Raw genomic sequence first — 25,308 nt, 5'->3', positions numbered from 1 at the left:
AAGCAGAGTATAACGAAGTCGGAGCTCACAAAGATTTGAGACACAACCGGTAACTGTAGCCAAACCTTAGGTTGTCTTATGCATTCTGAATTAATTCAGCGCAAAGAATTCAACTTTGCTTTCTTTTCTAATTAACAGAGGAGTCTTTCTCCGATTAGCTTACGCTAGTGGAATGGCTTCATATGATTGGCCTGTCTCTTTTTTGCAATCACCATGATTGTACAGTATCTCTGAGCCCACATGTATTCTTTTGAGTTGGTCACAGTGCTACCTCGAATGCCTATTTCCAGGATGCAACTTGCCCTGTCGCCAACTTCAATGCAGCGGCTGCACTGTGTCGAAGGTCACATTTTAAAAATGTGTTTTCTTAAGGAGACTCCCCGCAGTACACCACCTTTAGACTTATTTGCTGGTCTTCTCCGCTATCAGCACCAAAAGATCTCCCACTTTGAAAAGTATTGAAGGAACATGGTAGCAACTGACATGAGGCATGGAACTCCCCAGCAAGGAATGTGAGAAACTGAAATCACTGGATACTGACTGGTCTTGTGTGGCATACACATATGCAACCCAAGAGCCTCTGTTATGTGAAAGAAAGAGGAGGTTCTAGACCCACATTCTGCTCCATCATCCAAAAACAGAGAAGGCAATTCAGCCCTAAATTGGCAAGCCAACCGGATTTTGTTGAAAGTTAAATAGGAAATATGCTCTCTCACAGCAGGAAGACAAAAGCAGCTCTAAACAAGATGCGTCCTTCAAACACTTCGCAAAAAAAAAACCATTAAAAAGGGAGATGGCTTTTCCCTCATTTCTTTAAATACAGTCTTCTAAAGCCTTTTCAAGCATTCTTAGTAAAAATAACCACTTCATTGGATCGGTTCACAGCTTGTACCAAAAAACTATACTGAACAAGGAAAATATAAAAAAAAAATAAAAAAAAAAATACCAGGTGGGTTTGAAGAAAAGTTTATTGTGGCTGAACATTTAGGAGTAAGGTTTCTCTGAGCCTTCACTCTGCTTAATACTAAACTATACTGAACAAGGAAAATATACAAAAAAAATAAAAATACCAGGTGGGTTTGAAGAAAAGTTCATTGTGGCTGAACATTTAGGAGTCAGGTTTCTCTTGAGCCTTCACTCTGCTTAATACTAGATGTATCGGTCGTGTCTGGGAGGACTGCAGGGTGAAGGCTGCCAATTTTCCATGCAAAATAAACCCTCCTATTTGTTCAACTTTCTCTCTCTTGCCCGCTCTCTCTCTTTCTGTACAAAAGCTTCATGGTTCAGTGCAGTGTGATAAATTATACATTAGTGTTCCGTTCCGATGAACTATGCTGAGATGGAACCAGACCCTACCGAGCCCTGAGGGAGGGCAACGCCTGACCAGACAGCGGGCGTGGGCTTAAGGCGGGCAACCAGGCCTGAAAATATCATGTGGATTTGAGTAAGAAAGAACGGACGTGCCACTGCTTAAAGTTTTGGCGAGAACAGCCAAATTAAACAGAATAAGGAATGAAAAAAAGTTCAAAGCCATGCAGTCGCTAAGTAATACATCAAAAGGCATGCAGGGCAGGCAAACTCCAGCTCACCCAGCAGCGCGCCTCAGCTTGTTAAAAGGCAAGAAGAAGCGAAAATCAGGCTTGAGATCTAGGCCGGCGCTCGCGAGGACTGGCGGGGGCACCTGCGGTTTTAACTTTGGGCTGCAAAAAATGCAAGGCCTTGTATGGACTTTCTAAAGGGTTACTACCCTTTCGGCTACCGCGTGTCCTAATCATGGACCCTGGTTTTGGGATTAGGAAATTCTGCAGATTTTAACACTGGGAAAGGGCAGTTTAACCATGACCTGGATCCATTGTACTCTTCCCCCTCCATTTTGGCCTCTTGACTGAATTAGTCTCCCTGAACCAAGGAGAATTGGTATCCGTCTGGACCACTCTGATGAGTTAAAAGAGCCAACCCTGTGGTAAATACTACTCTACAAATTGTAAATGGCAAACCATAGTATGATAGTCAGTAGCACTGGTTACCCTGGAAGTCCAATGGATGGCATACAATTCTAGATCGGAGCCTCGAATGTGGGAAGACCGGTAGTTTAAAAAACATAATAGTCTCAACTTACCCCATTAGTGTTAGTTAGTATAGAGCTCTGTGAAAGGAGAGTTTCCCATTGAACAATGACAGATTTGGTGTTCAACACAGACATCAATGCACCACATTGCGCACTGTAAAAGTGACATTGTGCACTTTCTGACTCCTGATCACATGGCTTGGTTGACTATTATTCCACCCAAAGCCCCTTAATACCTTGTTTGCTGCTACAACTATCTGCCAACCATAGTGTTCAGCAATGTAGGGATTGGAAAAGAGATACACACAACCATCATGTAAGTAGTACGTCATGGTCAGCTGGATAGCAGTTTTACTTTTCAGTGGCATGGAACAGGAAAGCAAAGACTTCCAATGTTATTACTGTTCGCAATTAAATGTAATTTGGGGTAATACATTGGTTTTTAAATCACTTCTTCACTGGCCCCCACTTAGATGATTAGAAGTGCTCCCCTGTCTCCAAATGTAAGCCCGCTCTCTATTAAAACCTGTTTTTTAGAGAGCGAGGACTGCCTATGATGAAGCAAGACCCTTGGTAGTGTGTGAGGACAGTTCTTAACATTTTTTTAAATGTTCAGCACTCTACTTACTTAGTGCTTTGCAGGGATACGGTTACAATATGTAAGTGACCAATATTTCAGGGTAGCTTCTTTTGTGTGCGCATTTGATAGGTTTGGAGGCCAGCTCACCCTGAAAACCACGTAGCCGCTAGTCCCTCTCTTGGATAATTCCAAGGATTTGTGTGTCTATGTTCTAAAACAATACCATGATTTCAATGAGCGGCAAAAAAATATATATCATACTCCATTTACGCCATGAAAGGCAATTGTTTTTACCTGGTTTAGTGTACAAACCCATCTCGGTTTAAGGAAGGAGTTGACATCATAACTATTTTTGGTCAAATCAATAACGGAGAATTTAAATATCAGGGCCAACTTCCATGGACATATTAATTTATTCTGCATGTATTGACTGTTACAATTAGTAATGCTGTTTTCCAAACGTTAGGCAAGAGCTGTTAACTTGTGTACATATTACCTGCTACAATTAGTGATGTTTTTCAAACGTTAGGCAAGATCCCTTAACGACGAGGATTTTTCAAAATTGAAGACAACACTGCAAAGGACAACCCATACATCTGGTAGCCTAAGACTAAACTGTTTAAAAACCCAGCAAACAAAACACAGCGGTTTGTCTTCCAGACATGAGTCACGAAGGAAGCACATGCCTGCACCAGGTGAATTTAGGGAATGAATGAAGGGAATCCCTCAACATTAACGGATGGGAACCATTTCCCCATTGGGAAGACTTGAGGTTTCAGTCAGTTTAAAAATGTACAACTGAACGGAGAAAGGGTGTTTATGTAGCAGCAGAAATAAAGACTGGAAAAAGAAGACACTAGCTTTTGTTGCGCCTCAAAAACAGTCAATGAATTGAAATCTATTATTTGGTAACCACGGAGCCCAAAACGTCTGTGACATACATGTTATTTGAAGACCCGGAGAAAATTTGATTTTTAACGCATGTAAGTAGTTATTTATTCAAAGATACCTAGTATACAAATCTTTATACTACAACAGATACAAAAACGAGATTTTCAGTGAACCAAAGTTCCTCAATAAGAGAAGCAGGCTAGTCTCAGGATTCAATAGGTAAAAGGAGCAAGAAGTGCAGCCACTGACCATCCAGTTTCTGATATTCAGAACTCTAACTGGACTGTTATTACAAGCAGATCATATAGACACATGTTAGGGAACCGTTATCTGAGTGATCAGAAAAATATTTATTGCAGTTATTTTAATAGTCAAAATCTCTTGTGACAGTTTTGTATAAAATGCTGAAGGTGCAGAAGGCTGGATTGAGCTAATCTGGCAAGAATAACTGAAAATAAACTTCATAACACAGAAATCTGCAATACAAACTTCAGCTCCTGCATTCTTTTTCCAGTGGCAGGCATGCAGATGATAGCTGCATCAGGAGAAAAAAATAGAACTTCAACATTCTAGAGATTTTGTGTCTACTCACCCAGAAGAATTAAAAAAAGAAACTTGTGTAAGCAGTGGTGGACACTGCCGATAGAGGTTGGTGGTTTTGGTATCCTGTGACAACCTTCTCAACAAAACTTGCCTCTGTACACAAGTGCACAGTACAGCGGGCGAGACCTGAAGACCCAAGCATGGTTAGCCCAGCACCACAGAACATCCCCCCAAAGGAAAGAGTAAAACTGCAATGAACAATAACAAGTATTTGACACAACATGAATGTGACCTTTTCTTTTAGAAACCTGGAAAATGAACCAAATTTGGCATTCAATGAAGGAAGTACCTTTTAGGGGTGCAAAAGAGGAGTATTTTGTGGTCCATCATTGTCATTTAAGTGGGAGATGTGGGGCTTTGTTCTTGCTATGTACTGAAGCCCAATGGAGCACTTCCATGGAAGATTTGGCCCAGATATATTTGTATCAACACCACTGTAATTAGTTATTACTGTATAGGTGAGATGATGAATGCACGTCACCACATGCGTAGTGTGTGGATTTAGTAGTGGTGGATGAATCTCAAGATCTCCACAGCACTGTAAGTTCCTCACACTGCACTTAAGCGCATCCCTAGCTAGTTGAGTAGAGCCTAGGCAAAGTACAGACTCCATGCTTTTTTACAATGATATCTATACTACTTGCAAATGTATAGCACTAGTCATCGTCCTCCTTTTCGGTCCACGGGCCCTTCTGATAAGGCCAACAAACAGAATGGAGGAGGTTGTGTCTCTTCTTTTTATGGCATTGGTCGGGTGTTAGATCATGAACTTGGGCAATTGACAGCCTGAGTGAACACTCCATGGAGGATGCATCACAACACCAGCCATCATGTGCAGATGGGGTGGGAGGTCAGTCTCTAAGCGCTACTGCTACGAATCAACTTTAGCAAGATGGAGGTGAGCTGATGCACAATTCGAGAATTTTAAACCTCATTTATCTCCTCCCGGGGGCCAGAAAAATAACTGAGGCGGTCAGTTGAAACTGCAGCTTAAAGAAAATTCTGCTGTCTAGAGTTCCCCTCTCAGTCATAACCTGTTTGAGGAATGTGCCCTTTTACTTAAAGAAAGGAACGTATACATCGCCCCATCTTTCAGCCTCCCCTTCACCAACTTCCAGACTCCTCCAGCAGACAGGTCTGCGGGAAATCCGGGTAGGTCTTCCGAAATCAGAACACATCTAAGAGGTGATAAAGGCGGAAGGGAAACTTCTACTTTCTGCAGCATTCACGGCTCTCTCCCCACAAAACCTTCCAATCCTACCACACACCCCAAGGCTCACATACCAGAGCAAGGGACAGACTCAACATCCTTTCAAAGGATAAAAGAAAGAGAAAAACAAACCCCGCAGTGTAATGAAGAAGAAACATTTAAAAAAACACATCCCGTCCCAAGCAGGGCAGCAATTCTGCTTTTGAAGCTTGCTTTTAACATTTCTCTGTAGGGCGCAGGTTTTTTATTTTTTTTAAGTAATCTCCCTTTAGCCAAAACAGACAGATTTGTCTCAATAGCCTGTGGGGTTTTAGAAGGAATGCTGCTCCGAGCCCATGCGTAGAGGGCGGAAAGCAAGAAACTGGCGGCCACTGGTGTCATCTCCGCTCAGTTTCATGTGAGACTCTTGGTGAAAAGTCACTCTGCTTCTAATTGATTTTTCTAATTTAATGTGAACTAAAAACTGGGAGCTTCAACAAATTCTGTCAAAAGTATCCACAAATAATGTATTGCACACCTGCAGGACTAGAAAGGTGACCATAGGGACGTCCACTGGTGCAGTCCATGTCACGTATGTTTGATGTTAGGGGAGCAAGTACAACACGGACTGACGGAACTATTGACTTTAGCTTACAGAAAGGAGCAGAATGTTTGTGTTGAGTCCTCTAAGCCTTTATTTATGGCATTGATGAGAAGTTTTGGAGTATGATGCACTAGAATGATCTTTTAGGGCTCACACAAAGACCCTCAACCTGTATCCCTGTGAAAGTTGCTTGTTCTGTAGAGGATGACTTCCTTAACAGTCGGAGGGTCAATGGCCCAAACAGGATGTCCTACAAATGGACTGGGAGGCTTGTGTAGGGGATCATAATGAAGACCTTGCCTTGAATGTGCAATTGTCTTGTGGGACTGACTTGCTCAATATGTTCATGGAGGGTTCCGTTGTTGCCACACAGTGGTGTTCACGTAATCCTGCACCAAGGGTCATCGTTTTTTTTTTAAAAAGCACGGCTATTTCTCCAAGTTTCTTGAGCACTAGGTAATCAACCCATGCAACAAATACACATTTACAGTGCTTTTCAAGAGCCTGCTGGTCTTTACTACGCCCATCTCTTGAGTAGTTTTAATTCCTAATCACCAGCTTTTTTTTTACGTTTTAATATAGCGTTATATGCAGCACTAGCTGCATTAAAGGTTGGCACATTCATTTTTTGGGCATGGAGAGATTAAGTGGCTTGCCTAGAATCACAGGATGTTTGAGCCTCCCGCCAGACTCAAACCTGGTTTCCCAGCTTCAAAATCGGCCACCCTAGCCGTTAAGCCACACCCTCTCTCCAACCTTCCTCGCTTTCGCATAGCTTTCCCTCTCAAATCTGTTAAATTGCAATAGCATTCAGGGTAATTGCATTTCCAAGGACCGACATACCAATCTGAACAAGAAAAATACAATTTCACTACATGTTGGATATCACAAACAGCACAAATACTAGGAAGAACCAAATGAAAATAGCTGTCTAGAGCACACTACGAAACAGAACTAGAGCAGACCAAGAAAGGGCTTGGATTCTTGGCAAGGGTACGGAAGCACAGAGAGAGTACAAAAAAAGCAACTGAGGAGGCCAAAAGTTACAAGGCAAGAAAGGAATTGGAAAAAAACACATTATACCATCAAGATGAAGCAGTCAACATTGCCGGAAACATTGCCGGACTTCGGCGACAGCGAAAAAGGTGAATTTTGCGACAAGGTCAATAAGTTATCAATGCTCTTCTATTGAGGATCTCAACAGCAACACAGAAGGGCAGCATAAGACATAAATAATAGGCTTACGTCTAATATTGGCTAGATTGAGAATAGCTTTAATATTGGCTACATTGAGAATAGCAATACATGACTGCAGGAAGGTGGCTCAGTGGTGGATAAATGGTTCAGAGATACACTTCAATGGTTAGCTGCAGGGCAAGTGCACATGGATATCCCACTTATAGACCACATAGAGAGCCTGGGGGTCTGGTGACATGGAGACAACAGATAAAAATCCCACGTCCCGTGATACTCTTCCACCATAGAGACATAGCCAATGCTCGACCATCAGTGAGAGCTAGCCAATTGTTTTAAATAGGGGATCCAATTGTTGGTAAGGTATATACTTTTAGACGGTTGGAAACAGATGTGGACTACCATTTGAAAAACTGACTTGACCCTCAAACTACATATCAAGGCTAATATACGTATTACAAAGTTTACTGTTTAGTCGCATCCAGCACAGTAATAGTCAACACATATGATGTAACATTTTACTTTTTTATTTAGTCTAAAATTGATAAATTAAATAGTAAAAAAGCAAGACACAAAAATAGGGACTTCAGAACAAGATGCTCAATTTTTCATTTTAAATTGTGTATCAGTAAACTTTTCAAGGACCCTCCTCTGCAGACATACAGTTCCCTCCTGTTTCTTCAGTAATTTTCTGGCAAGCTGACTAGGCGAATTAGTGGAGAATAGGGAGAGAACACCATTCCAGAAAAAGAACCTGCGTTCACCTCCTTAACACCCAGGGGATCACATACATTTCTTTTCTTGCTTTCCCATACAACATTCTTTCTTCTGCTTCTTACTCTCCCAGGTCTGGCAAGCAAACAGTGTTTTTTTTTCTCCATAGAAACCGACATAACAGCAGATCTGAGCCAGCCAGCCTCCAGCCCAACAAACGCAACCCAGCCCCAGCAGAAGACTCCAAGGTGGAAAGCAGCTGCCAGGGCACATGACGACAGAAGAGCTGCCTTTCTTCAACCATCCATTTCCGCCCCTACTTCTTTTTACTTTCTCAAATTTAATTTTTTCTCTTCTAAAGAACATATCAGAGCCCCCTCGTTTTACTAGTTTTTCTCGCATGTGTGATAGAGCACAAAAGTTAAGTGTAGCAAGGACATCATATGCCTCTACATTAAGGTTCAGTTTCGGTAGAAGGTCTTCGGTGATCGCAGATTCTGTGAAATAGCTAGTACTGCACAAAAGGCATTTTAGGAAACGCGACGGGTTTACAACTGTTATTGGTGACCTAAAAGCAAATAGTCATTGGTGCACAAATACATAGTCACTGTAAAAGCTCTAATCCAATCAGCAAGAAATCCGCCCTTCTTCCCCCTCCCAGGGATGGATCATTGCAACTGCAGTTAGCCTTGAGTTGTAATTTGAATTTTGAAGCACTATAGCGCACCTGTCTGGGTAGGTCCTACGGGTATTGGTAGAACAGTTCCCCATCTCAGTCCTTTTAGTTTGCAGCAAAGACCAAGACAGCAGGCAGTGGGGACGGGTTAACGTGCTCTACATAGGTTATCCCTAACACCAACTATGCTCAATTATCCAAATAGCAGCAATCTATCCTATCCCTAAAATATGATCCGAAAAAGGCCGTATATGGAAGAAAGGACATAATAGATTCCTCATAGTTTGGCTACAGATGCACAGCCTACTAAGAAGGAGCTAACAAGGCATAGCACTGCAAGAGACACTCCATTTCCACTGAAATTTCTAGTGACAGAGATGTTGCTATCTCTGCTTCACTACAGCGCAAAGGAAAAATTGGTTTTACTGGATTGTCTGCCAGCATCAATCCATCAGAACAATTCAGACACTCGCCGTTCAATTCTTGCCTCTTATTCGTACCATACATTTCCTTAACCATTAAACAAATCTAGCAGAACAGAGTCTAAGCCGTTGTTGAAAAGAGGTCCGTATAGGCCCAAGAAGTGAACTCCTTTGAAGTGTCATCTGCAGCCCCTCCCTCGTCTGTCCTTCAGACCACAGCCTGGGCTGATGTTATGCAAGAACATCTCAGGGCTGTGCGGGGCACTGGCTCATATGCTAATACTTTCCATATGACCCATGAACAGATTACAGCGCAGTCCCTGGAGTCCGATCCGAATCTCTGACTAAAGGTTAAACATATCCGCAGCTTCTCGTTCATGGTTGGATACAAGTGACTGAGGATACCCAAGTGACCTAAAATAGCGCGTGGGACACGCCAGTAAATACAGGAAGCAGAGTACAAGCGACTCGTTGACAACCCAGATGTGTGAAATGAAAGATGGCTCAGTTGTATTTTTTATTTTTTTATTTTAAAGGTTTTATATGACCCGGAGGTATCAGAGCGCTTTACATGAGCATCAGATCATAGTTACAGGTTACATCGTTACAAAGGTTACACAGTTATTAGAGCATGGCAACATGGTTACTTGTAAGGTTGAGATAAACAATAAGCACAAATACGTAAGGGGAAAAGCAGGCAAGGGGAAAGATTCAGGGGAGGGGGGGAAGGAGCTGGGGAAGTGGACAGGTAATGAAGGTGGGAAAGAGGAGGGGATGGTGAAGGACACCACATGGAAAGAGGAGGGGAAGGGCGACGGGGACACAAAATGGTAGATGAGTCAAAGCAACGTCCTAAGTCCAGTAAGCTGTGATCCCAGGGGAAGTGGTATCACTTCTCTATCTCCGTTGTGGGAGGCTCCCTTTACGCAGTGGACTCTCTCAGAGGGGTCTCTGAGACTCCAAGGCCTACATACCTTGAGGCACTGGGGTGTCATTCCCATGTTGGCTAAGCACTATATGATGTTCGTGTGAAAATGCTAAAATCTTTGGCTGCACTACAAAAAAATTCCAACCCGCTTATATATTTTTTTAAAACATTGCATTCTTGCTAAATACCATAGAGATGTCCCAGTTGTTTGGTGAGGCAACTCTTACATTATGGCTTCGGAGTTTTAAAAAAAACACCCTGGCAAACCTAATCGGTTTCGTTTACACACAAGTGCAGACAAAGACAATTAAAAATAATTCATACTGTAGTTTAAAACAAGTGTAAAAAAAATTATTTTTTGCTAATAAATGCACGAATGAGGACAAAAAAACTGTATAAAGACGAAGCATACTTTTTGGATGTAAATTAGTCCCTCCTGCATGACTGTGGACAGACTCACCTATTCAATAAAAAGGTGCAACTAAAATACTGCTGTGGGCTGATCCAAGATGTGATTGGCTATGTCTCGTACAATGTTCCTGAGCCAAAAAAGCACATTGCTGAAGAAGGCTAAATGAAAGATGCTTAGAGCATGTATACAATATGCTCGCCAAATAGGCCACGAGCCACATGACTCCTTATCATTAATGGTGCAGCTCCATTACACTTGAATCCTAAAAAAAAAAAAAAGGAGGGTGAATAAACAGATACTATTGAAAAAAATGACTAAATAACCAGTTCTTCCTTACCCTATTTGTCTGTGCACAGAATGTTGTTCGAACCTCAGGTACTGCTGGACCATAGGCACAAAAACATACAGAGTAGCCAAGGTCGCAACATGACAAAGAGCTGAAGGCTGGACAAAAGAAAGACCCAGCTGCTCATCCTCACACTGTGCAGGTCCTCAGATCACATAAACTAAGATACCTAACAAAAGATCTTAAGATATACTTTGGGGAAAATACAGTCACATAAGGTGACAGGAGACAGCTTGACCCTGACCCAGTGACGGCAACCAAGGAATGCTTACTATAATCTAGACTTTACCACAGAACTAATCTACTGAAAAAGTCTTGCTCAACCTCCAACCCATGGTTTCATAGACTTCTGATTCACATAACCTTCTTGTTCCTTTAGGAAGCCAAGATTTTATAGCGACAATAACTATTTACCCTATTTTCAACATGCCTAGAGCGGTTACGGCTCTCCTAGTCAATTCAGCTGAGGTCCAAGAATGTGGGTTTTAGAACCCACCCGTACTTCCATCCATCAATCACATAATGTCAGGTGTTGGTCGAGTGGTTCACAGTGTCCAATCTCCTTAGTCACTGTTGGCACACTGAAAGAACACCGCAAGGTGGGTCTAACAGAGGCATGGAGTTGTCCTTGCATTTTGCTGTTATAGGGGTCCTGTGATTGGTACACCGTTGTGGGCCCAAGGCGTTGACCAGGCTGATCGGGTAAGAGGCTACCCTGCTTGCAGTGTACGGCTGAGTGTACAGGTACAGACCGATCAATGTGGTGCACCTTGGGTGTCATGCTTCAGGGCCGGAGGAGTGCTCCAATCGTGATGTTGTTGACCGGGTGGTGCGTGGAGGCAGATCTGTGACACAGAAGGAAGTGGGGTAAATATAAATGGGCTTTATGTTACACGCCTTCTGCTGCAGGTTTCCATGGCTTGATTACACTGTTCTTCCATCCCAGCTTCTTAGATCACAATCCCCTCCTCCAACCTGCATACTTGGTTGTCGTCCACGAAGTAACCGCAGCAGGAGATAAACAAAACGTCCCGCCGTTTTCTCCCACCTCCCTGCCTCTATTTTGTCTGAGGTTGTGGTTCGAAAAACTGCAGACAGAATTATCTCAGGCATCTCTTTACAGACTGTACAGTCTGTCTCCTCAGACCACCGACAGACATCTGTTCCTCCCCCCCCATTCTCGTTTTGTTTTACAGCACCCTATTACCGCACAGAAACAAACTGCTTATATAACCTAGAATTAAAACGTACTTAGTATTGTTATGAATTCGACTATTGCCTTCCGTCTGCATGGTATTCCTTTTCTCAAATATCTCATTTAGAATTGAGCATCTTCTTTTTATTTCTCCAAAGTAAAAAAAAAACAATTTCGGAGTGTTGAACATATCTGAAAAATTCCAATCTTGGCCTACATAGTTATGTCTAAAGTGTCACTGTACTTGTCTTATCCTTCTTTTATGATTTGTTTTTCTCTCTGTAAAAATATGTAAGCAGACACTTTTTCTACGAAACTTAACACATAAGCTTAATGAATGTCGAGAGTGCATACAAAGAATTGAACCATCCCAAGTAAGAAGCCGTGAGCCAAGCTTTAGTGCATTTGGGCAGGGGCAGCTCCTCCGCTAAAGTGGAGGAGCGTAGTAGCCCTACTGCTCTCAGAGACGGAAAAATAACATTATAATAACGTTATTATAATTTTATTTTTAGTAGGTTCGGGGCTTGGTTAGGGTGGGTGTGGTGGTACGGGGGAGGAGTGGTGTATACACTCAAAGTGCGCTTGACGGTTTGACAGGCCATCTTGGGATGGCCAAACAGTCATGTGCACTCTGCATGTTCCTCACCAGGATGTGTAATGTACAACCTGGTGGGGAACATATACAGGCTCCCTGGTCCCGTCTGAGCACTCAGACCAATCACAACACTGCATTGCAGCATTGTGATTGACCCAGGGGATCCTGTGTGCTTCCTCCTCCGGGACTCGCCAGAGAAGCAGAGGAGGGACGCGGTTGGCTGAGGAGGTAAGTGGTATTTTTGTTATGTCCCCCGCAGCCCGTGCCCCTCCCCGCCATTACCTTAGCTGCTACTGCATTTGGGCGTTTTAAAGCTGATTTTCAGTGTGGTCGAAATTTGATTTACTTCTTGTTTGGTCAAATCTTGGGAAGAAATTGGAAAGAAAACAGAAAGTCCATTTTTTATATAAAGGACATTTTTATATTGTCACACACTGGTTTTAATATCCTATATTGCTTTTTGCTTGTGTTCAGCTCAATATCTGCACACAAACAAAAAAGAATGAGAAGACTGATGTCATTTACTTGGTCTTTCAACAGAACATTCAAAATGGGCCAAAATCTGGGAGAAAGGCCTACTGTCTCCAGAGCGATGATGTACCAGTTTGATTTGGCAACGCAGCACATTTCCACAGTCTCCTCTCCTCCCCTTGCCAAGTCCTCGCATCCAACTGCAGCTGGAGATGTCGTTAGAGAGAAGAAGAGGCATTTCCTGTGCTCTCCCCCCATACATTTTCCTACATTCTTGGCACAAAGAAATTAGGGGTGGAGAGTGCAGGAAGCTTGGCACTTCCCCAAAATCCCTGGCCGAGCAAGCAGAAGGGGCCCAAACGCCTCTGTTGGGGCCGCCACTTTCTGTTGACCAAGCAGCTTGAATGTATCTTTACTATAACCGACGAGTGGCAGAAATACTCTAATTCAAGAGAATTATCATCCCTGACCCTTTCAACCCAAAACGCGAGTAACACAGGAAAATTAATATTCCATTAAATGTTCTTGCGATCTGTAACTAAACGTATTTTGACATACAGTGAACTCTTTCACAGTGGCATGCTTATTATGCTGGTTGCTGAAGACTTCATAGCCTGCCCCAAAACACTCTTCTTATGAAATTCGTGGGTTCCTCATGTCTAAAAGATTCAAGATTATAATCTGTTGGACATACCAATTGTGCAGTGTAGAACAGTGGCGTAACAAAACTTGAGGGGGGCTCTGCAAATTACATGGAGGGGTCCTCTTTCGGACTTACACAGGAGCTCTCAGGCCAGGGTACTGCACTGTGGGGCCCCCTGGAACTCGGCCCCGCACTGGAGGGGCTGCGGGGCCTTTGTTACGCCACTGGTGTATTAGACAGTGGGAGGAAATGCTTGGGGTATGTTCTGCTATTTTACACATGAGGGGCACATTGGGGGCAGTGGGACTCCTAGGGAAGCTTTGTTCCACCACCAACACATGGGTTTAAAGATTCATTCTTTAAAAGGTCTTGTAACCAACCCTCTTGTAGCCAAAGAAATTGGCGTAGACCATTCTGAATTTTTGTATTAGACCAGAATGGCCACAAATAACTTTAAAGAGACACTCGGCAGACAGAGTATTTCATAGAAAGACAAATGGTCCTCCTAAATAAAGTTTTTGAGGACAATCACACTTTCAATTAGCTGCAGAGTAATGAAATACAGAGACAAGGTGACTGAGCACCCTGTTGAACAAGTGCCCGAGCTAAAATGATAACAAACCCGCCAACACCAAACCCAGGGTCAGGACGAAAGAATCCACCCACCGCAGACACGATTTCTGAGCCGAGATTCAGTATTAGCTTAAGGCATCGAGGCTTGGTCCCTAGTAGTTAAGGCCTCAGCTCCTGGGACGACTGAGGAAAAACCCTCGTTCATTAATCCTTAAGCAGATCTTTCAGATCCTGAGCGCAGGAGACGGGATGAGAAGGTCTTTGTAACCTCGGCAGCTCCCTGCCCGTCCGTCATCACCAAAGGCACTGATCTGTCAGCACTGGAATGGCCTGCACTACTGCAAACCCTTGCCCAGCCCTCCTAGGTACAGCCTGCAGCCAAAAGCGGCTGGGTTTACCCCGCTGCCACTGCAACCTGATCCCCAGGTCCTTACCTCCCACCTGTGCCTACAATGGATCAAAGTCCTGCCCAGACACAGGCAGCCCAAGAGAAAATAAGCCGTCTGCTTTCATGCACCAATACATTCTTTAAAGAGACCAAAAAGACCATGCAATTGCCTGCCCTGGTTTTGGTTTAAAAAGATGCATTAGTTTAGCTGTTTTTGTTCGCCTAAAACATTGGCACTTTGCCATTAACAGCACTGCAGATGGATAATGGACAATATGTAGCAGGCAAAATGGGTCATTCTAGTCTAGCATGTCAGGGGTGTCCAGCATAGCTCCAGGTGGGCTGGGTCAATCCCAGAATTTTGGGATAACCATTTAAGAAACGTTTACACTGATCTAAAGAGAACACTGTACGTATTCGATGATTGTCCTGAAAACGGGCATAGATCTGGTTGTCCTCAAGCCATGCTCACCATCCCTAATATGAACACTGTCCAGCCAGGAAGAACAGCATTAACAAGATTTTGTCTTACAATATTTTTTTTATTTTTTTTAAAGGCATTGGCCCACTTGAGCGGATATACACGGTGGTTTTTGCTCAATATTAGAGAAGCCTGTATGAAGCAGAAAGTCTGGGAATAATGTGTGATATCGCCAGCATCTAGCAGACGTGTCATCCAAGCCAAAGTTGGCAATCACAGGTCTGGTGCTTTGACAATGGGAAGAGTTACAATAGAAAACCTTAAACCGTGATTCAGTTTGGAACCTCAGCAACATGCTGGCCACTGAGAGAAGAAATGTGTGATTAAGCCCTTCTACGCCCCCTCTAATGGTCAAAACACACACAAAAAAGACAAAGACAAATATGGAAGGAACTGCATCTCAAGCACAGCAACAAATAATAAATGCTGCAATGGAAGTGGAATCTAAAGGTTGGGTGAAATCTTTGAAAGATTCAAGTATTTCACACATGAATAAAGCGGTCTTATGTTGGGTGAAGGGAACTTTTGTGAACACTCACATTGCCAAGAGGCCCGTGTCCTGTTGCACCTTTAAATGGTCCTAGGTTCATTAACAGCAGTACTTTGCATTCTGGAATATTTAGCCCCAGAATGCTTAGTGCTGAGTGATGTGAGTCACTTGATTTACTGACCTGATGGTTAGCCATGAACTGACTGGAGGTGATCCACGGGGCGATTTAGTAGCTCTGAATTTACATCTCTCAATTTCCAAATGACTTTGGGAGGAGGAACGGGTTGCTGGACAGGGTACAAATGGATTTATCAACATATTGAATCCTATCCACTGCATAAAAATGGGTAGCATAATATTGCGCCATCCGCCATTAGCAGACAAATACAAAATAAAATTAAAAAATCAGTATAATTTCAGGTTTGTATACAAAGAGCACAGAACATAGACACCAATTACCAGTGTGCTCTCTGCAGTTCACCAGTCAACTCTCATACAAAATTTGCTGCTGAATGCGTTAGTGGTGAGATAGATAGATAGATAGATAGATAGATAGATAGATAGATAGATAGATAGATAGATAGATAGATAATGGCCAAACCTCTCCCGAAGCCACATATTTGCTGGCCAGCACACACCATGAAACTCACACCAGAGTAATTCGAAAGGACATGATATTTTAATTACATGCCAAAAGACAATTAAGATAACAGACCTGGTGACTATAGACCTCACTAGTAAAGATTTGCAAAGGCCGGTGTGGCATTGCAGCCAGCTAACTAGGGGCAAGAAAGAACAAAAGTGTGGGAAGTGGAGAACCAATAAAAATTAACATGAAAAAAAAAGCTATGAAAAAGGTAGCAAGTGGTGACTGAAAAAAAATATCACTTCTGTTCCGTGGGTGTTTTTTTCCACAACAGACGCTTATTTTGAGCAAGCCAACACTGCGGAAAAATATAGTCCTGGGAGGTACAAGCTGTAGCTTTCAGCTGTTGAGCAAATGTTTCATTCTCAAATATGTTCTTATTGGAAGGACTGGTCGACAGACCGATTAATCTTCTGACAAGGGTGGGAGAGCCCATAACAAATGACCTGTACTCAGAGGCAGGTCTGCTAGGGATCTCTTGCTGACCATCAGAAAATATCATGAGAACGGGTCACAATCTAAACACCATAATTGTACTTCTAGGAGTCTTTCTGTCCAACTGAGGCCAGGCATATATCCTTACTCAAAATGTACAGTAATGTACCCATTTCTATCGTCATACCCAGTTCTTCGTGTCATCTATTTGGTGTTGTGGCTCCTTCCACAGATACCGAAGGATGGGGCAAGCCTTCGGGGACCGTGACATTCTCAAAAGGTTCATCAAGTAGGCGGGCAGCTGGAACTGGGATCACTGGTAATGGTGCCAAATTGTCGAAGCAAAGAATGTCCTTTCTGTCAGTAAGGTAAGGCCCTGCTTGCTCAGGATTCCACATAGTGAAATCTCTGGGGCAGTCGAGTCCCTGCCACAAAAAAGGCTGGACCAAGACCAGTGCTAATGGATATGCATGCCCACTCAGTCATCTGCTGGCCTTTCAGAGGTAAAGGCCAGCAGGGAAAATCTATTCTTTCCCTACATGCCAATGAAGGCCCTTCACTGGCATTGAACTTTAGCCAAAACCAGAGAGAGCAAGAATAAATGTACTTACTACTGCTTAATCAGGGTGGACTTGAAGACGTCTAAAACCAAGACTAATAAATTATCAAATGGTTTGGCACAGACACAACGTGGAAAAGTCCAAAGACCTGGCATAAGGATACCCTGTATTATCTAGGGAATTTAGAAAATAGGATTTTAAGCCTCTGCAGCGGACTGTGACCCTTTCTCCCACAACCCACGAGCAACTTGCAAATAAAGGACAGAGGAGTGTGCAGGTTGTTGGCACTCACATCCTGAGCACGTTGTTGACAAATCATTTCTCACTCTTATGCTCCGGTTTAAAAAATGTATTTTCTTGGTCGTAGAAGAGTTTTTTTTAGCTCTACTGTATTGACCCGTGACCTCGATGCGGTATACAGATCTCCGCAGCAGTCACTGAACCCACAGCTCTACTTGTGACCTGGTAGATATACCTTCTGAATTCACTGTGGCGAGAACGCCTGTGTAACTTGGCCTGGATTCTGTTCCCACTGTCGGGTTAAAGGCATATACCGCACACACTGCACTGCTATCTGAAATGCCAGCGACTAAAAAAAATAGGAAACAATTAAACTCTTATGAAGCCAGTTCTGAAAGTTTCCAATCCACATGGCTCGCTCAGCTTTAGGACGCCTGTGCCTGTCCTTTCCCTGACCCCTCGGCCCGGCCCGCACCACTTCAGATCAGTATCTGTACAAACAAAATGACCTTTCATTTGTGGCGCTGAAGCGCTTCGAGGGCCTGGGAGTGAAGGGGACAGTGGCATTTGTAGTCACAGACGTAAACACGGAGGAGCAGGACAGGAAAAACAGGCTCTCTCGCGTGCAAGCACTTCGTGGAGATGAATGGCCTCTTGAGGGCTGCAAGAGAGTCTATGCCCAGGCGGGCCTGCGCCACGTCTCTGCTGCAGGCGGAGTATTATTAGCAGTCTTATCATTAACTTGTTTTTCGTAGCGCCTTACACCCCCACGTCAGCCGTTTCTGGGCGCTGTAAATGGCAGCTGCTACTAACACTCACATTAATGGCATTCTCTATGGATGTGATGAGGAAAAGGGCAAACATAGGCAGGGGCAAGACCAGTGATTATGGATATGCATGCCCACTCAGGCATCTGTAAATCTCACTCTGTGGCTGCTTCCAAACCTCACAGGGGGAAAAAAACACCCTCGTTCCTCCCATGTACCTAAACAGAAAATTAAGGGATTTCACTGATCGTCCGGGAAATGTCTTCTTTGGGAACTATCAGACGCTGGCAAGTAATCACGGATGTCAGCTCGCGAGAATTCAGAATAAAGCCATGGGGAAGGGCACCGAAAAGAGAAGCAAGCTGTCCAGTGAGATCATCTCATGCGCTGCAAAGGCAGCACCAAAGCAAGCTTACCGTAAGGACAGGCCCTAGCAGTGCAAGCATCCCTGAAGGTAGCAAGCCTCAGCAGTGCAAGCATCCCTGAAGGTAGCAAGCCCCAGCATTGCAAGCTACCTTCGTGCAAGCATCCCTGAAGGTAGCAAGCCTCAGCAGTGCAAGCATCCCTGAAGGTAGCAAGCCCCAGCAGTGCAAGCATCCCTGAAGGTAGCAAGCCCCAGCAGCCCCGCATCCATCACAGAGTAGCACCAGTGCAAGCATCCTTATAAGTACACCGCCCAAAGCAGTGCAAACATCAATCACTCAAGAGCACGAGGGTATGCTTCATTCCAGGGACCTTGCTTAAATCTCAGAGCAGTGCAAGCTTCCATCAAACGGACTAGCACCAGTTCACGCGCCATTACAGGAACGTCGTTTTAAAGCCACAGCAGTGCAAGCTTATATCACAGTGAGTAGATTAGCACCAGAGCAAGCTTCCTTAAAGGCCCATCACTTGAACCGCAGAGGAGGAATATAAGCATGCATCACAGATAGAGTAACACCAGTGCAGGATTACTTAAAAGGATACATCACTTAAAAGCCATAGCAATGCAAGCGTCAGTCACAGAGAGTAGCACCAGTGGAAGCTTCATTCCAGGGACAATCACTTTAAAGGGTAGCAGTGCAAGCTTCTATTACACGGAGTAGATCAGTGCCAGAGCAGGTTTCCTTTAAAGTATATCCCTTGACCCACAGAGCAGTACAAGCTTACATCAATGAGCACAGTCGCACCCGTGCAAGCTTCCTTAATTGTATATCTCAGACGGCATAGCATTGCAAGCTTCCATAACACATCGAAAGTAGCGCCAGTGCAAACTTCGCTAGGTATACATATTTAGACGCAACAGCACTGCAAGCTTCCATCGCACAGCAGCCTGTGCTTACTTTACAAGCACAGAAAAGGTACAGCACGGACCCCAGCTGTGGACACTGCACTGACGGTTGTTAATGTCTAATCTTGTCTGGAGGTACCACATGAGCATAGTGAGGGGCAGTTAAATTCTGTGCATGTGCTTCATACACATGTGAGTCGACAGGTGCTGGCCACGGCAGTACTTTTTGGTGGAACGCAGTAGCTGTCCAATGGTGACGTGGCAGAAACAATAGACCCATTTTCTGTGGGCCGTGAAGAAAGTCTCCTAGGACCAACTGTTCCACATATTCTAGCTCACCAACAGTCATAGGGGTCAAAGGTCCTCAGACTAGACAGCATAAAGTCACCAACTAAATGTGGGCCGTATCCAAACGAGTATACTTTTACACCACCCAAAAAAACAGCACATTATTTATATACATTTTTTTTACCATACCTTGTAGGAAGAGAGGGGATCATTACATTTCCCTCCAAGGCCTTGGAAGAGAACAGCTTATCAGAACCACAGAACACGCAGAGCCTTGGTCTTGGTAACGTGCAATCGCCTGCATTTCTAAAAGCTAAGAATTGAAGCCATTGAATCTTTTTCATCGGTATTAATGTTCACAAATGTGCAGGTTCCCCCGTGCACATAACATACAGGGGCCATTGGTGCAGCAAGTGCAGTGACACCGGGTCCAAGAGGCTTGCAGGGCCTACTGAGCCCGGATTATTGCCGAACTGCATAACTCATAGAGCAGCAGGGGACCCATTTCCTTCCTTACACAAGGGCCCATGTCACACTAAGCACGTTACTGATACAAAAAAAAACATGCAAATGATTTTAAAAAACATATGTGAGTTGTTTAGGAACAGACATGATAACGGCCTGGCATAGAAGGAGAAACGCGGACAAAGGCCAGCATTCAAAACCCTACATGCGACTGACTCTGACCCAACCCCACTAGCGTTTCAGACGAAGTCTCCCACATGGAGGGAGAAAATAGAGGATCAGTTTACAGTTTTCTCGTATATTTTTGGAGTCCAGGTCGTTTCTGCACGTTTTCGATCCAGATGGCCAGCAGTGACCGCCTCCCTCCTTAACACCCAGCGCCCTTTGCTCCTCCTTTCAGCCGCGCAGTGCGTGTAAAAATTCCTGCGTGCTATTTGGAGGCAAGGTCAGTGCGAAAGGGCATGGCTGGGAGCCAGTGTGTGATTGAGCCCGAGCTGCAGGGAGCGCGGATGAGAAGTTTCTCCAGTCTAGCCAGGAGGCTGCGAGCCCAGACTGCGGCTGTTCTGGGCTGCGGCGCGCCCTCCCTCCCTCCCTCCCTTCCTATCCGCCCTCCCCAGTCTGCCAGGGCTGTCTGCCGCCTTCGGTGGAGCTGACGCACGATGCAGAAGAAAAAACACCTTCCAGCCGCAGCAGAGGAGGCCCTGCTGCAGCGAGCAGAAGAACAAACACGCACGGGGCCCTCTCAGGGCCTGTCCGATGTGCTCGTTGCACGAGCTACGTCAATTCGGTGGGGTGGGGGGGAGGGTGTCTGCCTGTCTAGATTGCCGGCCATCCATCTTGCTCCCCACCTGGGCACGTCTGGGACTCAACCCATCTGTGTATCTATGGAGGTCTGCCCAGCTCCACCGATCTGTCTGAATTCGACCGTGTTCCTCCCTGTATGCATCTCTGTTAATATCAGTTTCTGCTTAAATTCATAGCCGGCTCGTCTCATAACGGTCAGCATCAACCGATAATACCCGTGGTCTTCCTTTGTCGGTGGTGATGGCCTGTCTCCCAGTCTCTGCTGATCTAAAATCATCTCGAACCATCAGTCAGTCTATCGCAGTTAACCTATGCCTTTGTTCGCTTATTACCTCAATATGTTCACCTATGTCCCCCTGACTCTACCCAGTTTCCACGTTATGTTGCAAAGCCATCACATTAGGCAGGCTGCAGCCGGTGACCTTCTCAGGTCCCTTTAAGTGTAAGTGACGTTGTCTGTAGGGTCAGGTTCTTAACCCATACCGTGCTCTGTGGGGTGGAGACGCCTTCAACCTTGCAGCCTACCCATGTGAATGTTACCTCTGCCAGGTGCTCCGCCACTGTCGGATGCTCTGCTGAGGGATGGTTCAAGTTGAGCAGCCGTCCAACTAACCAACCCAAGTTAACTTTGGTAATGATTGTCTGTGGTCTGGGAGTCTCCACTAAGAATTGCTGGGTTTTGCGCTCTTCCAATGACCAATGCAATGCGGGTGTGCGGCCTAGCCCCTGCCGTGTGGGTTTCCACCCTCCTGATTCTTGTCTGGATTGTTTGTTCCTTCGTTGTGATAGAGCGGGTGGCATGATAACAAGAAAAGGTAAATTGGGAGTCAATCTGCAGCGACCCATCTCGCAGTTTGTTTACATCACCCATGTAACTATCTACAATATCCATGTACACACAGTATCCATTCTCACTCTGCAAACAAACCACACCATGTCACACTGACATTATCCGCAGTGCCATTAATGTACACTGGCTCACCCGCTCTTCATTAATGCATATCTTAAGTGCGCTTCTCACTTTCACAAAATACAGAAACACTGTAGTAAATACTCACCTATGTAGGTCACCTACAGTACCTACGCACATCATTTACTAGATACATGATTCAAACATAGTACACAAGCATGTGAATATATCTACTGATATACATACCTAGTAGTCTGTGTTCATATCCGCGTTTGCTTATGAACATTTTAACCATGAGCGCAATTGTCAATCGCTCGCTCTCCCCTGCCCCCACTATATAATGCACTCAGCTGCATCCTAAAGTGGTATGTGCTGCACTTTAAATATTTAACACATACATTTGAGCAGCCTGGGGAACTAAAGAAAATGCAGGGGGGGAATGATAAAACCTGCCATTTAGAGTGAATTTTGAGCGATAGTGCTCTTAAAGAAGACGCACAAACTGACTGGAATGCTATGCATAGTAAAATGTGAAAAATATATGTATTTGGTACAGCCAGCGTGGGACCAGAACCTTTTACCTTCTGAATTTAATCCTATGCGCTCAGTAGGGATACATACGAGGTGCATATTTCTTCTTCTTCCCCGAATTAAAGAACTCAGAAGGTCAATAAACCACCTTCGACAAAGGAAAATCAGACAAAAAGCACAAGCTTCACCGTAAAGGAGAAAAAAACAAGACATTACTTACTCCCTTGTCAATTACCATTTCTAAGGTATTTCCACCTGGGAGCAGAGTATACTTGGAAGCAGTTAGCCATACTGCTCTATTCCCTCTGCGCGGTCGGTGACAGAAAACAAGGTTTTGAGTGCATGAGGAGGGTCTAGCAATGAATTAGTCTCCTGGGCAGAAAATGCTACGGATATTTATATAGCATGGACAACCCATGACAAGGCACTGAACTGCTTTGCGGGAGCGAGGCACTCCCAAGCCCAGTGACAGTGGTTAGTCAAGTCTGTGGTTGAAGTCAATCTGTTTTCATGCAGTAACATGTAATTTGGAATATTCTTCTCATGCAGATTGCAGGAGACGGTGGATTCCAATGCGATGCTAATTTCACATACTTGAGCTGACACACGCATTTCATTTGCATAATCTGTATCTCACTACTCCCCAGCCCCACATTCCTGAAAAAGAAATCCACCATGATTTATATTTTGTAAAAAAGAAAATGATGGCCAGAATGTCGCCATTTCTGGAAAGTGGTGACCAAGATCTTTAGGGATACACCTTTCCGGTCCCATCAATGAGGCGGTAAAGAGCTTGGAAATGGAGAAATCATAATCCGGTTTCAGATCCCTTAGGGATAACAGTAGACATTCAGAGCAGTGATGAGATACAAAGATTTGACTGCTAATAACAATAGTCCGTGCAGGATGCGATGGCACAATGCCTGGTCTAAAAGATTTAGAAGTTGGCATAATTGGGGAAATTACACTATTTCACACCATGCTGCTTCAAACATCTCAAATGCAAAAAAAGCAAGGTTCCACATACTTTCCAGTTCTAGAGACTAAAAGGGTAGTCCGGCTCGTTCTCAGAGATTTAAACAGAAGTACTAAAATGTCCACCACTGGTTGGATTCCAAAAATACACCTGCATGATAAAACCCAAGCCGTCTACTTGTACCGCCCATCAAGGAAGTCCGGGAAAAGAAGCAGCTGCACACAAAATTAAACCCCAGGACAATTTCTTTCAAAGAAAAATGACTTGGTGAAACATGTTTCCGCTTCCTTTGTGAGACAGGAACTGCTGCTGTCTCCTTCGCCTGGGTACCCACAGCTGCATGCCCTGGCCTCAGGACGGTGGTACCTCTCAGGCAAACAATATGCCGTGAGAAGGAAAGACAAATGAGGGTGGTGATGGTGGCGGCACATTCTCAGCTCAACTCAGGTTTGGGATGTGAATATGAGGTAATGGGGACGTAAAGGCCAGCAATGGACTCTATCTTAGTGTATAGGCGTGGAATACCAAGATCTGTGCATAATATGCAGAACTGAAATCAGAGCAGAGTCAACTCAGACGTTCCTTCACTCAAGGTTGAATGCAACGCATATTGTTGGCATAAGCAGCACCGTAGAGGTGGACAATACAATAACTTCTAGATCTCACAATGCAGGCGACTGAGACCGGGGTCATGGACTTAACCCTAAACCCCCTTCGTTCTAAATTTGCTGCCTTTGACCTAGAAGAAGAGGGTGGCAAGGTCAAAAACTCAATTGGGCATACCCGGCTGAAATGTAAAGAGGTTCTGGGGGACACCAGGTGGGATCACCCATCTTAACCGTCCAATAACTCCAAGGGCATGGGTGCCGTCCAAAGGGCGGGTCTTAGCATTGACAAAAGCTAATACCGCTTCGGCCCCGCCCGCTGCAAAAATGTGTGACCGGGCCCGCGACGTTGGCGTGTGTTTGCTCTGCACACCCTGCGCGGTGCCCGAGCCCCACCGCGTTACCTCTGACCGAGATTTCCCGCGGCCTGCCCCCTCCCGCACGGCGGCCGACAACTCAGTCAAGCAAGGGTAAGTCCTTGAGGCGGTGTTACGTGCCGAGCAGAGGAAGTGATTAAAAATGAATGCAGGCTGAGAGATGCAGAAACCAACAAGGGTGTGCCCGTCAAACACACTTTCAAGCTGTCTCGTCAGCAGGTTTCTCCCTCCCCCCTCGGCTTCTTAGAAGAGCGGCCTCACGGGAAGCTGTTGGGGCATGAACTCGGAGCCTTCGCGCCGCGGCGAGTCACCTCCGAGGCGCACCGGAAGCCACCCGACGCTAAAAATGCCCCGGAACTGGAGGGCTGGGTGGGAAGCTGCAGAGGGCGCCATCGCCGCTCACTCATCCAGACCTCTGCAGCTGAAGGGCTCCGTTTTCTCGGAACAATTACGAGTTTGTATCAGTTACGAGCGCGCCGTCCTTGAGCAGATTTCCAAGAGTCCAATTGCTTCTTGCTATCGCGCAGTAAATATAAATGAGCTACTTTTTTCCAGACAGAGCCGAATACTGCAGGGCTTGCCACTTCTCGGGCGCTCCCATGTTTTTTTTGTCGGGTCGGAAACCGCCTAGACAGTGCTTTCTGCCCAGGTGCATGCACACCTTTAACCTCAATGAATGATTTATCCCCTTTGCGGTTCCTTCAACTGCTTGCATGTATCAAATATCATTTTCCTTGCCTTTTTGTTGGGACAATATGCACTAAAAGCACGTTTTCCTTTAAATGCTTTCCCTTACAATAGAACAGACTATTCACAGATTTAAATAGTATTACACTCCAGTAAACAAATAAACATTTCCTTTTCAATTACTTCCATGACCTCATCTAGTAGTATTACAGTGTACTGCAACATTTAGCTAGAGTTTACTACGCCTATGTGGGGCGCTGAAGCACTTGCCTACAAAGGTAGCA

The 25,308-nt window shown here is 44.7% G+C and overlaps 1 protein-coding gene across 2 annotated transcripts in view; it reads right to left on the bottom strand.

Annotated features, from left to right (window-relative positions):
- The window catches only part of SKI (SKI proto-oncogene), a 141,866-nt gene that overhangs the window by 49,251 nt on the left and 67,307 nt on the right, over positions 1-25,308 (bottom strand). The window lies entirely within an intron of this gene.

This window comes from Lissotriton helveticus, chromosome 5_1, assembly GCF_964261635.1.
Source record: "Lissotriton helveticus chromosome 5_1, aLisHel1.1, whole genome shotgun sequence".
Classification (NCBI taxonomy): Eukaryota; Metazoa; Chordata; class Amphibia; order Caudata; family Salamandridae; genus Lissotriton; species Lissotriton helveticus.
This window is presented reverse-complemented; position numbering and strand designations above follow the sequence as displayed.